Source organism: Rattus norvegicus, chromosome 5 (assembly GCF_036323735.1).
Source record: "Rattus norvegicus strain BN/NHsdMcwi chromosome 5, GRCr8, whole genome shotgun sequence".
In the NCBI taxonomy this organism is placed as follows: Eukaryota; Metazoa; Chordata; class Mammalia; order Rodentia; family Muridae; genus Rattus; species Rattus norvegicus.
The window spans coordinates 124,126,328-124,141,736 of record NC_086023.1 but is presented as its reverse complement, the minus strand read 5'-3'; the positions used below and the strand labels follow the sequence as shown (position 1 = coordinate 124,141,736).

The window sequence follows — 15,409 nt, the reverse complement described above, 5'->3', positions numbered from 1 at the left end:
ACAACTGTTGCTAGCCTAGACTACTAAAACCAGCAAAGCTATCAGTTACAATCAATGAAGAAAAAAATTTCGTGGTAAAATCAATTTTAAGCAATATACCAATGTAGCTCTACGGAAGGCACAAGAAAGCAAACTTCAGTCTGAAGACATTAACCACACTTACAAAAGCACAAGGAATAAATAATCACAGAACAGCCCGTCAAAAGAGGAGAACACACACACACACACACACACACACACACACACACACACGCACACACAACAATGACAGAATAAAAGGAACCACCACACAGTGCTCATTGATACCTTGATCTCAATTCCCCAATAAAAAGACATAGAGTAAGAAAACAGATGTAAAAACAGGATCTATCTTTCAGCTGCATCCAAGATACATACCTTATCATTAAGAATAGACATCACCTCATGGTAAGTAAAATGATGAAAAAACATATTGCAAGCCAAATGGACCAAAGGAACAAGAAGTTATCACCATTTTAATAACTGACAAAATAGAGGTAAACCCAAAACTAATGAAAAGAGCTAAGGAAGGACACGTATATTCCATAAAGGGAAAAATCTCCCAAGAGGACATTGTAATTCTAAACATATATGCATCAAACACAAAGCTACCCATGTTTATAAAGGAAACACTACTGTAGCTAAAATCACATATTGACCCTAACACACTGATAGTGACTTCAAAACCCCATTGTCATCAATAGACAGGCAATCTAGACAAAAACTAAGACTGAGAAATGTTGGAGTCAAATAATGTTACAAATCAAAGAGACCTAGCAGATATCTCTAAAACATTTTACCAAAAGGCAAGATGTACTTTTTTTCCTTATTAGTTACTAGAACTTTCTCCAAAATTGGCCACATTCTTAGACACAAAGCAAGTTTCAACAGATACAAGAAAGTAGAAAGAACATCCTGTATGGCCGCCATAGATTAAAGCTGGATATCAACAACAGAAAGTATGCAAACTCACCACTGAATACAAAGTGGGTCAAGAAAAAAATCAAGAAGGAAATTAATATTTTTTAGTGACTCAACTCCAAATGAATCAAAGACCGCAACAGAAAACAGATACAGTAAACTGGACAGAAGAGGGTGAGAAATAGGCTTTAAATAGGAGTAGGAAAGAGCTTTCTCTTCCATTTTTCTTCCCTTCCTTCTTTCCTCCTTTTGTCCCTCAGTCCTTCCTTCCCTTCTTTTTACTTTTTTTTACATTTATTTTTAAGATTGTATTTTAATCACAACAATTTATCTCTTCCCTTTCTTCCCTCCAAAACTTACCATAGGTCCTTCCCCACTCTCATTCAAGTTAACGGTTCCTTTCTCACCAATTGTCATTGAAGATAAATGTTATATCTATGTCTATGTCTGTGTCTATATCTATATCTATATCTATACCTATATCTATATCTATATCTATATTCCTAAATATAATCTGATGAGTTCACACAACCTTCATTTTCTGTATGTTTTCAGGGCCAATCCTTTGGCACTGGACAACCAAATGGTGTGCTCTTCCCTGGGGAAGGCCACCTTTCCTGCCTCCAGCTTTACTCAGTTTCCTGTAGTTGTTAGTGTAGGGTTGAGGCCTCATGGGATTTTCCTGTACAGTTTGGCTTTCTTGCTGATGTCCTTCTTATTCAACTCACATTTGGGTGGTCATGGTGATGAGACTTTATGTGGACATCTTCTGATGTTACAAGGAGAAACAATTTCACACCCAACTCTCTTTGCCTCTGATGCCTATAATCCATCTACTTTCTCTTCTGCAATGTTCCCTGAGCCTTTGTTGTGGGATAATTCTGTACATGTAGTCATTGGTTGAGACTGAGCTCCACGATTCTGCATATTGATTGGTTGTGGCTTTTGTAGTGGTCTGTCTGCTACAAAGAGAAGTTTTCTTGCTGAGAGAAGAAAACTACACTTATCTGTGGGTGACAGGACAAATATTTATAAATTGTTGTTAGGGAACACACTGCTTAGTAAATTAGTGGTTGGAAGTTCTTCCCTTATAACCATGATTTTAATAGAACTGATAAGTTCCAGTACTAGTCATTGTATCTCTTTTGTTGAACAAGCATTAAGCCCAATTATAAAGCTATTGGTTACCGTCAAAGAATATATACCACTACTGCAAACATGGGCTATCCTCCCATGCTGGATGTTGATACGATTTCTAGGTGTGACAGTTGGATATAACTATTGTTTTCCTCTCCCTTTGGGAAGTCTGCACGGTACCTTCAGTCCCATGAATTCTAGTCCCTAGGGAGGGAACATTCAGGTCAGTTCCAGTTCAGAGCCTTCTGAACCTTGGGAAAAGCCTTTCTGAGCATAACACCATAGTGCAGGCACTAAAATTAATGATTAATAAATGGGACCCATAAAACTGAAAATCTTCTGTGTGGCAAAGTGACAGTCTATTGAATAGGAAATGTTCTTCAACAATGTTATGTCTAACATAGAGAATTAGTATCTAAAGTATATAAGAAATTAAAAAACAATAACAAACAAAAACCACAAACATCAATAAAACACATTGCTAATTTAAAAGGGGGTACAAAACTCAGCAGAGGGTTCTCAAAAGAGGAAAGAGAAATTACTGAGAAACACATAAAGAAATGTCCAGCATCCTTAGTCATCAGAGACATGAAATTTTAAACTACCATTTCATCTTATACAGTCAGAATGTCCAAGATCAATAAAAACAAATGACAGCATAAGCTGTCGAAGATATAGGGTAATGGGAACATTCATCTGTAGCTGGTGGGAGTGCAAACTGGTCAACTCAGTGTTCCAGAGTGAACAGTTCCACAAGAACATAAAATGGATCCACCTCAAGATCCAGCTATTCCACTCTTTGACATATAGCCAAAGGACTTTATATATTACTGTAGACATATTTGCTTTACTGCTGCTGTATTCATAAATCCAGGAACTGGAATCTACCTAGAATCCACTGAGGAATGTATAGTGAAAATGGGATACATTTGTACAAAATAATATTATTCTACTGTAAAGAAAAATGAAACTCACAAGTAAATGGATAGAAATGGAAAAAAATATCACCCTGGGTGAGGTAACCCTGATCCCCAAAGACAAATAATATATGTTTCCTCTTATATGTGGATGTTAGCTTTTAAGCTTTTGATATCTATATTACAACCCGAATAGCCACAATGGCTAGGTACCTAGTAAGGGACTAGGAAGAAGCATAGAATCTCCCAAGGAAGGGGAAATAGATTGTTATTGAGAAAATTAAAGGGGGCTAAGAGAGAGGGGTAAAAGGGGGAATATGGGAAAACTAGCACTGAAGTCATTTGAAACATCATATGGAAACCTACTATTGGAGAAACTTCTTAGTGTGTGTGTGTGTGTGTGTGTGTGTGTGTGTGTGTGTGTGTGTGTGTGAAAGGAATCCAAGTGGAATCATGAAATAATCAGAGAGATACTTTCCCAAGTAGACATCTTACATCACCAAGTAAAACCTCTAGTGCCAGAAGTAGGTTACATTTTTTTTTTCGAGGCACTAACTTAGGGGCCTCAATGCAAACTCCTAAACGTGTCAGGCTATTGCTTGGGCTATTGGTTACTCTTTGCAACACCATGATAAAGTCCTATTACTGAAGACAACACTTACATGTGTCATCAAACATAGTGACATTGAGCTGGTGACTAACTAGAAGCTTCATCCCTACCGAGTAGCATTCATGCTAACTTGTAATTGTTCTACACACTACTGGAGGACAAAGCTATCCCAGATGCAAACCCTACACTATACAACAGTAACCTGGTGCAAGAGTGGTACAAATGATACAGGACTAAGTCACCACTTTCTGATTGGATTTATGGCCCACTCAGAATTAAGGTTCTAGCATAGATGAAGCCCATGCCTGATACTACTAAAGTAGCCAAGAGCCTGATATGACACAGGTCATGAACCTATGGTAACAGCTTATACTATCACTCTACTAAAGAAATGTAGCAATAAAATGACTTCTAACGACCCAGGGATCAGTATCTGACTCATTTCTCATCAAGGAAGCTTCTTCTTGTTAGATGGGAAGTAACCAAGAGACCTACAACTGGACAGTATGCAGAGAGTGACATTTTAGTGTTCATTTCTGAATGAAATGTCTCCATCCAGCCATTCCCTCAAGACTCAGAGGTCTCTGTGAAGGAAGAGATAGAAATGTTGTGAGAGCCAGAGGTGACAGCTGTCTCCAAGGAAACAGCACCTTCCAGAAAAACAGGGATGATGCCCATATGAACTCCCAGAGACTGGCTACATTCACAGGCCTGAACAAGTTCAAGGTAGACAGAGTCCCAGCACTGAGAGGAGGAAGTGGACATCTTCCCACCTAAGCAAGAAGTAATTTACAATTGATATCTGCTGACAAAAGAAAAAACTCAGGGTATCTGGGTATCCCAGTGGTGCCTCACTGGAGTATATTAACCACACTTCAGAGTAGGCTACATGCCTGGGAGTAGCTGGACAACATAAAGCCAACTCAATGGTATTTTCTAGACTTTCCATCTCATTTCATTTGGTTTGGGATCTATCTATCCATCCACCCACCTACCCACCCACCCACCTACCCACCCACCCACTCATCCATCCATTCATCCATCTATCTATCTTTGTTGATCTTTGTCATATTGGTCTTTTCCTTATTGTTTTGGTTTCCATATTTGTGTGTGTGTATGTGTATGTTTTATATGTGTATGTTTTTGTATGTGTATGTGGTATATGCATGCATGTGTATGTACGTACACACGCACACGCACGCACACACACACACACACACACACACACACACACACACACACATACCACGCATGCACGTGTTTGCTTTGGGTGAGTTCTTGATTTTTGTTTTTAAAGAGAGATGGGGGAAAAGAAGAGAAAATTGGGTGGGTAGAGAGATGGGGAAGATCTGGAAAGAACTGAGGGAAGAGAAAAACATGACAAAAACATATTATGTGGAATTTCAATAGATAGTTGAGTAATGTTGCCTGTCAAAATAGTTAACTTTTCCTTAGAATGGTACATCTGCTAAAACTAGTACTGGTCTACTATGTTCTTACTTCAAGTATTTTGAGCCTCTTTGATTATTGTTAATGGATTGCCTAACATTTTTCCTGGACTTAGTTGACTTTTTAAGGGAAAAATATTTGTAATGAAAAAACAAAACAAAATAAAACGAAACAGGAAGATTTTTTGGGGTTCTGATGTAATTATGGTCAAATACCTTGAACTGCTCTTAAAGTCATGTCCTCAACTGCGTAAGCCAAGCACTTGTGCAACTCCCGTTGAGCTCTGTTTGCATCATGTATGTATTTAAGCTGCCATAAGCATGCTTTATGTGATTACTTGCTATTTGGAAAATATTCCTTATACAGCTCTGGACCTCATCAAATTATCTGGATCCTTGCCCCTGCCCCACCATGGACACTTTCCTAAGTTAGTGCCTGCCACACCTGCAGGGACCATTCTAATTGGCCTCGAAGTGTACTGGAGGGTTAAATTAATTTGTGTGAACTGCACAGCTGGACAGTTGCCCAGTGCCACATACTAGCAGCTGTTTGACACAATAAGCCAAGAATCAGATTTTCTTGCAGCAGAAATAAATTTTTAACAACGTCACCAATTTCCACAGAGGCAAAATACAAGACATGATTTCTGTATGAGATGCTTGTGATAGAAGCCGCCTTGGAGGAATGGTGTCATTTTCTAAGTCAAGTCCCTGTCCTGCCACATTATTTAAACACAACATGACATGGAAATACATCTAATAGGATTTGGCTACAGGCAAAGAGTCTGGAAAATAGTGTAGGGATTGGGAGACTCTGCTGCTGAGTTATGCATGGAATTCAAAATTTACTAGAACTGAAATGCTTGAGTCAATTTTTGGCTCATAACAAAACAAAATACAAAAAAGAAACTCTCTCAAGTGCAACCATTCTGGTACACTCATTATGATAATAGCTGTCATAATACTAGAGCCACCAAGAAGATCAAACATGCATCTTTATATTGATTTCATAATTCAGCACCACTGAAATTATTTTTCCTCAACAGAGACTAAACTGGCATTTCAGTAGACTCATGAAAATTACCTACTTATTAATACTAACAGACAGCTGAGCACTGCTCATTGCAGGGGTGGGGGGACCACATGGCCACCATTTTTATGCTCTCACCATCTTTGATTAAAGGGTTTGGAATACAATTCAGTGGAGAGCTAGTTTGCTCCATTGAGGAAATGACAACCTGTGAGGCTGGGGAAGAAATGACATAGAAGAAACCCAGCTCTCTCAAAATGTCTCTGGAGGCCCGCTCAGTTCTCCTAGGACTTTTAATGAATTAGAGAATACGCCACTCTTTCCCACTCACCTGTTATTTGGTGTGCCTCTTAAAACTGAACCACCACCAATAGTCTAGCTGTGATAAATGCAAGAAGAAAATTGCAATCTAGGTAAATTAAAAGGGAGGGGAGTTGTTATTTTCAGAGGAAACAGATATGGATGGTACTACTGTCTATATGTGAATTTTTTAAAGAAATACAAGCCTCATTATTCAGTTACAGCCCTGTCCAAAAAAAAAAAAAAAAACTCTGAAGTGTGTGTGTGTATGTATGCACGCTCGCGCGTGCGTTTGCACGTGTGTGCTGTCGAACCTAGAGAACACTCCCAGTCATTCTGTCTAGACCAGTGTTTCTCAACCTTCCTAATGCCAAGACCCCTTAATACAATTCCTTGTGTTGTAGTGACCCTAAACCAAAAGTATTTTCATTGCTATTTCATAACTGTAATTTTACTGCTATGAATCATAATTTAAATATCTGTGTTTTCTGATGGTCTTAGGTGAAAGGATCATGGAAAATGGTTACAGCCCACAAATTGAGGACTACTTGTCTAGAGTCTGTTTCATAAAAAGCTGTAAAATATGGCTTGGAATTGGATGAATTGTGTGGCAAGAAGACAAATCCAGACATACAGTAGGTACAAAGCCAGCATTATGAATACAGAACCTCTTGGCATGTCAATACACATATGGTGGTTAACAATATCTATTTAAACCAATGGTCAGAAGATACACTATCTTGAAGTAACTTTAATACTTGTATTTTATACACTGTAGCAAATGGGTGAGACTGAGTAGAATAAAATTTATAGCTATGTAAACAAATTAAGACAATTCTGAGATTGCACCTCAGGCAAGATATGGTATGCTGACCATTGGTCCTTCCCTGATACTGACCTATGAGGAAACAAGTAGTGAGGAATCTGACTTAGCATGAACTGTAAAGCTGAAACATTGTAGATCAACTTTTGAGGTGATATCTTGATTAGAATCCTGAGCTCCTCTACAGTCTTGCCTGGCCCCTGCTGACTAGCACTCTTTTCTAATGGTGTGCACTACAGGAATAGCGCTCCTTTGCTGATGCTCCCACAGGTTCCTTCCTGCTTTGCTTGCCTAGGTAACTTACCTCAACGTGTTCTAGAACCACATTCCCTCTTCTAGACAGATTCCATTAGTCCACCGCTGTCTCTTACTCTAAAGTTAGCACCACTCTTCCTTTGCCCTGATTGATTGTACAATGTGGACTAGTGTTGGACAGGACTAACCTCCAAAACAAACAACTGCCATCTTTAGGAGTATAAACCTGCTTCCCTGCAAAAGATTAATACAGCTGGGCTTGTTGATTGATGGCGTTCCCTCATTGAAGTAGGTGTTGAGAGTCATGGGTTCCTCATCTGAGTATCTAGCCATTCCTCCCAACCCATTGTGTATGTCTCTTTCTCATTTGTATGTGTCCTTGGGGAGGGGGCAGATTATATAAGCTGGAGAGGGCTAGAAGAAAGGAGCATGCTCAGTGTGGCTAGGGGAAGTCCTCATCTATGTTGAGTGAAGACTTTTCAGTGTGACCTTCTAGAGTAGCATTAAAGTTTGTTCTGTAAGCCCAATAAACTCATTGTTTCCCCGGGGGAACTTTGATGGAATCATAACTTGGTTTGTTGTTGGGACCCGGTAGGGGAATAGATGCTACTTATGTGTCCTCAAAGGAAAGAATTTTAGCCACAATTAATGATAATATATATGCCTCTTTTAGATGACCATTAAGGAAGACTATCTTGGACAGCTATGATATACAGAAGTACTAAAACACAATACTGCTAACTCATGGCCACTTTTGCACTAGGCACCAGACTAAGCTCATATACTCATAATCTTGGTTAATCCTCAGACTTCCACCTGAGAGAAGCTTTATCCTCTTGATTTACAAATGAAAGTGCAGAAAAATTAAATCCATTGCTCACGGCTTAATAGCTGACAAAGCTTGAGCCCAAATCAGGTTCTGTTGGCCCCAGACACCCTGCATTTATCTTGAGTTATTTCATTGACTGTTGGGTAAACAGAGGCTATCTGTTACTGAATTAGGGTAATATCATCCCCTCTAGAAACATTTCTAGGATCAGTTGTAAGAGAGAGAAACAGAGAGAGAGAGAGAGAGAAAGAGAGAGAGAGAGAGAAGGAGGAGGAGGAGGAAGAGAAGAAGAAGAGAAGAAGCAGAAGCAGAAGCAGAAGCAGAAGCAGAAGCAGAAGCAGAAGCAGAAGCAGAAGCAGAAGCAGAAGCAGAAGCAGAAGAAGAAGAAGAAGAAGAAGAAGAAGAAGAAGAAGAAGAAGAAGAAGAATGAAGAAAGAAGAAAGAAGAAGAAAAGAAGGAGAAGGAGAAGGAGAAGGAGGAGGAGGAGGAGGAGGAGGGGGAGGGGGAGGGGGAGGAGGAGAAGAAGGAGAAGGAGAAGGAGAAGGAGAAGGAGAAGGAGAAGGAGAAGGAGAAGGAGAAGAAGAAGAAGAAGAAGAAGAAGAAGAAGAAGAAGAAGAAGGAAGAAGAAGAAGAGAGAATGAATGAGAATGAATATGGAGAGGTGGCAGGAGCCTGGTATGAAGTGCTCAGACCTCCTTGCTTTTGAAATAATAAACAGTGCTGTGAGAAAGCACTATGTTTTTGATTTGAGATTACAGAGCCCAAAGCAAGACCCTATGCTGTCTAGTCGAGGGCTTTCTGAATCTCCTGCCATTTGCAGTACTTTTTCAGGACTGCCCCAGACAATTACCCTCATTCCACATCACCTGATGCCAGACTCAGTGATATATTTTTAACAAATGAGTAAATTCAGATCTTCATAAGAAGGTAAAATTTTGTTCTGCCAATTATAATAGATTAATAAAAATTTCCCTCAGCTTCATTTTGAGATAATATCTCAGAGTGCATTGTCTTTAGCATCTTTGTAAACCACTACCACTAGGCTGATACTTAACATGGCATTAAAGCACAAGACATTGTCTTGACTATTTATTTATGGGTCTCTTATTGCAGTAGGTTTCCTAAGAACCTAGACCTCATGTACAACCTTAATGCTTGGTATAGTTGTTTACTATTGACTTGTTACTAGGCAGAATTGGTGAGGATGGAATGACTTCATAAATCATTGCCTAGATATTGACCAAGGGATGTCTACTCGTCCTGGATGACATCTCATTGTATCTTCCTTAGACAGACAGAGGGATGAGGGCTGTTTCTGGGTTCTTTTACTTAATGCCAACCCCATTCAAGAAGATCCTAACTTTTTAAAGTCTTTAAAACCCCACCTCCAGATACCATCACATTAGGGATGGGGTGTCAAAATATGTGTTTTCTTTTGGGCAAGGACACAGACATTCATTCTGTACAGTGCACATGTTATGTTAATTGATCTGACGTCAGTTGTACTGTTGTATAGCTCTCTGGTCCAAAAGCACCTTGGAAAGATGTTAGAAAATTCCTGTGAATGAGACTTTGGTAGGCTCCCCAGCCCCAAGCCTGCAAACATGAGATTCCAGGTGGTCAAATGCAGTGTAATCAGTGTTTCTTAAGGGACATTGTGAATGGATGAATGCAGGCTGATTAGACAGTAAATATTTAATTTTGGATTCTGATTATTTCATATTGACATTTCAGAGCAGTAAATATTTTTATGCTGGACTCAGCCTACACCACAAAAATAACTCCCTCAATGGCCGCGTCTACACATGTAATTGTGTAATTTAATACTCTGATTTAAAACATTTCTACTTTTAAAGTTCTTTTAGATTAAAAAATAAATCTCTTCTCTGAGAAGATTCAACCTCAGGCTTTCTAGGCCACAAGCTAATTAGTCCTTCAGAAGAAAGTGGATGCTTCCCTTTGCTGAATGCCGCCCCTCCCCCATTCTCTGGTATCACCCAAACTCACATAGGCATAATCAGGAATGAGTTAAAACAGAAACTTCCGTGGAAAGAATAAAGTGGGTGGCTTTGAAGAGAAAGGGTGTTTTCAGGTCTTTTCTGTGGGGACAATAACAGCTCGCAGGTTTGCTGAAGAAAATGTCTGCTGAGTAACAATGGGGCAAGTTTTCTAAAAGATCCCACTCAGAGGATTCCTGAATAGTGAGGTTGAGAACATGTTTAAACACATCTGGTCTCTGTAAACCAGTAAGTTGTCTCATGGATTCATGAGCATTTGATGGAAGACATTTGAAAAACTGTTCCTCATTACATGTTCAACAAGTCGCCCTAACTTCCAGGGGTGGTAAAAACTCAGTAGGAGACACCATGAGACATTATGATTGCCTTTTCTACAGATGAGCAAATGGATCCTCAAAGAAGCTTTACAGCTGATCCAGTAGTACAATCAACAAGAGGGAGTGGAAGCGTCTCCCCCTGCTTTGTCTCTTTCCCATGCCTCTGCCACCTTGGTGCAATGATCTAGCTGCTTGGCAGGAAGGTAAGAGTATTTGTCATGCTATGTTCACGTTCCTTCCCCTTCTCCCAGGGTCCAGTCATCTTGTACGAGGTAGGGTTCTGTTTCACTATGTCATGTCCCACCTGGTTCGGATGCCAGCTGGATTCTTGAGTCCCACAGGGAACCCACTTGGTTAATAAGATAACAACCCATTCCCAGTCATTAGCATAGAGAGAGGAGTTTGGCGGTTGTTTTTATTCTCTTACATCTTCATGTTTAAATTTTAAAAATCCAGAGAAAAGGAGCTATTATACCTTCTCCCCCTTGCAGACCCTAAAAATATCAGTGTGGTTAGAATTCAAGAGAGAGAGCTCAGGCTTTAAAGTCATAGCCCTGCTAGGCCAGGGACAGCCGTTAGATAATCTATGGATTCTCTTGCTTTCCAGTCTTCCTTGTAGGTAAGCTTGGGCCACTGTTGCTGGTGCTGAGAAATGAATCCTGAGGCCTACAGCTGATGACTGATACTCTTTCCAGTGCGTGTGAAGGAAAAACTAAAAAGAAGCTGACTTATTGGGACTGTAACTGTGGGAGACTAGAATGTTGTAGGTCTAGGGGCTTATTACATTTTCTTGGGCTAGTTCTAGTCCCCCAGAAACAGACATTCCTTCCTTAACTCTGTGTCTGAACTAATATCCTGTGACTAATAGATCAGAACCTTGTGGAGTCTATTGACTTAGCAGATCACTAGCTTCTGCCAACCCAAAAGCTCAGATAACATCCTAGGCCTAAAGCAAAGCTTCCCTCATCTCATTGTACTTGGTTTTCTAATGTGCCCACTGATATATTTTAAACATGCCTTGATTTAGGACTTCCTTTGCATCATCAGATCCTGGATCTCTGGGTAGCCAAGTGAAGCAGCAGCTGCTGCCATCTTCAGACTATGAACAAACATCCCAAAGTTTTAATATGCTAATATTCTCATCCAGAGACTAGCGGTTATTTTGTTACAGCATCAGAGTGGGGTCGAGTCTAACTGATGTACATAATATACTTCACAAGGACATGACCATCAGGCAGCCGTACAAGATAAAACCGCAGCTAACACAGAAACAACCCACAAATAAAGTTCCCCAGAGTCCTAATAAAAATGGGGTTCACCTCATCACTCCTCATTCACAGATTTCTAATATAATCCCCACCGCTCATACCTGCCTTACCCTCCAACTAAACTCTGAAGATATGGCATACATCACAGTAATCTCTGTGTTCTCATTGCCCAGCACAGTTCCTGAGGCATGTCAAATTGTCACTATCTGACTGTTGAGCAGAAGAGAAATGAAGCCTGGGTAATGAATGCCATCACTGCAGACGAGTTATTATGCCTTTGTATTATTGGTAATTATCATTAGCATAAATTACACATCTATTCAGCATAAATATATACATATATTTATGTTTAAGTTAACTATTTAGTAAACTGAATATAGTTCATTATATAATAATCAGCCTTTTATTTTAAACAGGCATTTGTGTTTCAGAGGTCAAGACCATTGATGCAATTAATTCAGATTGCCCAAGTGAGGGAGAGGCATAAAGCTTGGTTGGTGCTTTGAAGATTATTAACAAAAATATCTCAGAGCTCAAGAGGAAACAGAGAGAAATTGGCCACTAGAAGAGACACTCAAACCAGAAAGAGATCACAACTAGTGTTGCATGCATTTTAATCTGTTTAGTAATGCTATAACACAATAACTGAGACTGGTTACTTCTATAAAGAGAAGAGGCTTAGTCAGCTCACTGTTATGGAGACTAAAACTCCCAAACTGAGCATGGGTATTCAGCCTTTTATTTACATCACAAGGGTGGTGAATGGTGTCACAAGAAGAAGAAGGGCATTCAGTGAGTAGAATTTACATGACTGAGAGAGGTGCTAGTCTCGTTTACAACAATCTGCTCACTTGAGAACTATTCCATTCCCCTAGTCTTTACCACTACAAAAGATGAAGACTGATTCCTGCATGTGGGAAGTCCAGACCCAGTCACCTCCCACCAGGCTCCTCTTCTGACAGATCCTACCATCTCCCAATATTGTCATGATGGTCAATCAGTTTCAGCATAGGAACCCTTGAGAGACAAACTATAACAAGGTTGCAAATGTGGCTTTGGAAATTTCTATTTCCATTTGGCTGTGAGAACAAAGGCCTGTTGTTAGGGTTATCATGCAGGCATCTGGGGAAGGGCAAAGGATTTAAGAAGACTTTGCCAGCTAGGCACAGGAAAAGTCTAGAGCCAGAGAGGTATCACCATGGGGTAGAGCATGCTGGTGCTTACATTGCAGAGCTGTTCACTAATGCCCATGGGCAACAGGAGAACTTTCAGGACTGCACAGCCCTCTTTCCTTGGGAACAGATCTATCTATCTGGAGTGTTTAAGATTCCTGGTAGTGGACAATCTAGAAGCAGGAAGTAGGGGTAGAGTCTCAAGAGAGCAATTCTGGATCCCTCAAGTTATTCTGATCAAAGCAAGCACCAGTTGGCTTTGGGTCAAACTGAGCACGTCTAAGAGAGTGGTTTTGATATGCCAAGTTGCACAGCAATTTCTGCTGCATTTTCCTGGCAGTGGTCTAGGCTAAGGGTGTGCTAGAAAGGGACAGTGAACAAGGCCTTTGCCTTAAGAAACTTACCATCAAGCTGGGAAATTCAGAAGAAAAAGACTACCATTCACATGAAAATGCAAAGGCTTTTAGCTTTGCACCCTCCTCTGTTATTGTACCCCACTCCTGCCATGATCCACCTCCAACTCCTGGTTAAACTGGATTTCACCAGTCCTTTTAAACAGCCTTTGATGTTTTCCTTTCTTTTAATGCGTTTATTTTTGCTTGCCTATAAAAATTCTTTCTAGATTTGGTATTTGTTCATTTGTTTTAATTACAAATTTTAACTGAAAGATGGAAACATAAAAACTATATACATTTATGGGGCACCATATGGAATTTTGAAACATTACATTGTTATGTTTAAATCAGTTTAATTATCGCTATCGCCTAAAACATTTATCATTTCTTTATGGTGGAAACATCTGATATGCCTTTTTCAATATTCACTATGTTACTGGCTTTTCTTTCAGCCATCCCACTTGACAAGAGCCCACCAGACTCTCTCACTGTAACTCAGTTCCCATGGGAAAGCCTCACCCCTAGTCTCATCTACACCCTCTTCTCTCTCTCTGTCCTCTTCATCTCTGATATCAACCTTTTCAGATTCACATATGAGATCACATGACACATGTGTCCCCATGCCTGCCTTATTTTACTCAGCAGAATAATAATCTGTAGTTCCATCCACATTGGTACAAATGATGGGATTCCATCCTTGCCTAAAGGTAAAGTGGTACTCTGCTGTGTGCATATTGCATTTTCTTTATCCAATTGTATAAATTGGTATGGCCATTATAGATTACAATATGGAACTTTCTCTAGAAATTAGAACAACCAGGGTATACAGAAAAGAGAAATGAAGGTATGTCAAAGAGACATCTGCCCTCCTGTGCATTTTGTAGCACACCTCACGCTAACCAAGACATGGAGCTTGTATGTCCCTCAGCTGTGGACAGAAAACAAAACTCCTCGAAATGTTTTTGGTTCTTTCAAAGAAGGAAGGCAGGAAAGAAAAGAGGAAGGAGGGAGGGAGAGTGAAAAAGAGAGGAAGTGAGGAAGGTAGGGAGGGAAACAATATTTTTATTCCTAACCCATATGCTTGACATAACTGTGGAATGAGTTAGATCCACATACTAATCCATAGTGTTGCCAAATGGTGACAACGCTTGGATAGAGAGCCAACAGGAAGTTAAGTTAATGTGAAAGGAGGTCATCAGAGCTAGGTCCTAACAGGAAAGGACTTAAGTTCTTGTTAGAAGACAGTTCACTACCCATGGAGCTATTGGCAATTAATAGCTACTGAAACAGGGAAAGTCAATTTTCTTCAGTGGAGAAAGCTTCTTATTTGGTCTCATAGGGGACCTGAGTATAGTAAGCACACTCCACGGCAGGCACATGCTCATAAGAAGTTGGACAACAAAATGGAACCCCATGTTTTTTGAAGAGAGAGCACAAACATAAAGTTGGGTGGATAACAAGATTGGAGAGAATCTAAGAGTCATTGTCAGAGGAAATGAATGAATATAATCAAAACATACTGTATAAATTTTTCAAAAAAGGTAAGTAAATCCATTATATACACTGTAAAGTTCTCAGTTTCTTTTTCTTCATCATGGTGGGGCCCAGCCAGAAGGCAGTCCTGCAAGTCAGGAAGAGAGGCCTTAAGAGAAAACTAGCTGTGCCTATAGTGTTTCCAACTTCCAGAAAGATGAACAGAACATGCCCAGGGTTTAAGCTGGTTCTTCTATGGTGCTTTGCTATGGACGTCCCAGTTGATCAGCATGAGGGTGCATCATATTCATTGCATCATGTCTTATAGTGACCCAGACCACCTGAGCACTGAGCAGTATCATTCCTTTTATCCAAGCCACTGAGAGAGGACATGTGGATGGAAGGAAAAGTGTACTTGAACTTGAATGTGAATGTTAGGAGGCCTTGGCTCTTTCTGCTCTGTCCCTGAACCCCAAGT

The 15,409-nt window shown here is 40.0% G+C and overlaps 1 protein-coding gene and 1 long non-coding RNA gene across 10 annotated transcripts in view; one reads left to right on the top strand and one right to left on the bottom strand.

Moving 5' to 3' along the window:
• Dab1 (DAB adaptor protein 1) overlaps positions 1-15,409 on the bottom strand; it is a 1,121,076-nt gene that overhangs the window by 600,849 nt on the left and 504,818 nt on the right. The gene's annotated exons all lie outside the window — the stretch shown is intronic.
• The window catches only part of LOC120103116 (uncharacterized), a 44,390-nt gene continuing 36,509 nt past the window's right edge, over positions 7,529-15,409 (top strand). The window contains exons 1-2 of one of the 2 annotated variants that reach the window (XR_005505192.2): positions 7,529-7,747; positions 10,684-10,826. This is a non-coding gene — a long non-coding RNA (uncharacterized LOC120103116). The remainder of the gene's footprint in view (positions 7,748-10,683; positions 10,827-15,409) is intronic. The other variant, XR_005505193.2, reaches the window with a different exon arrangement.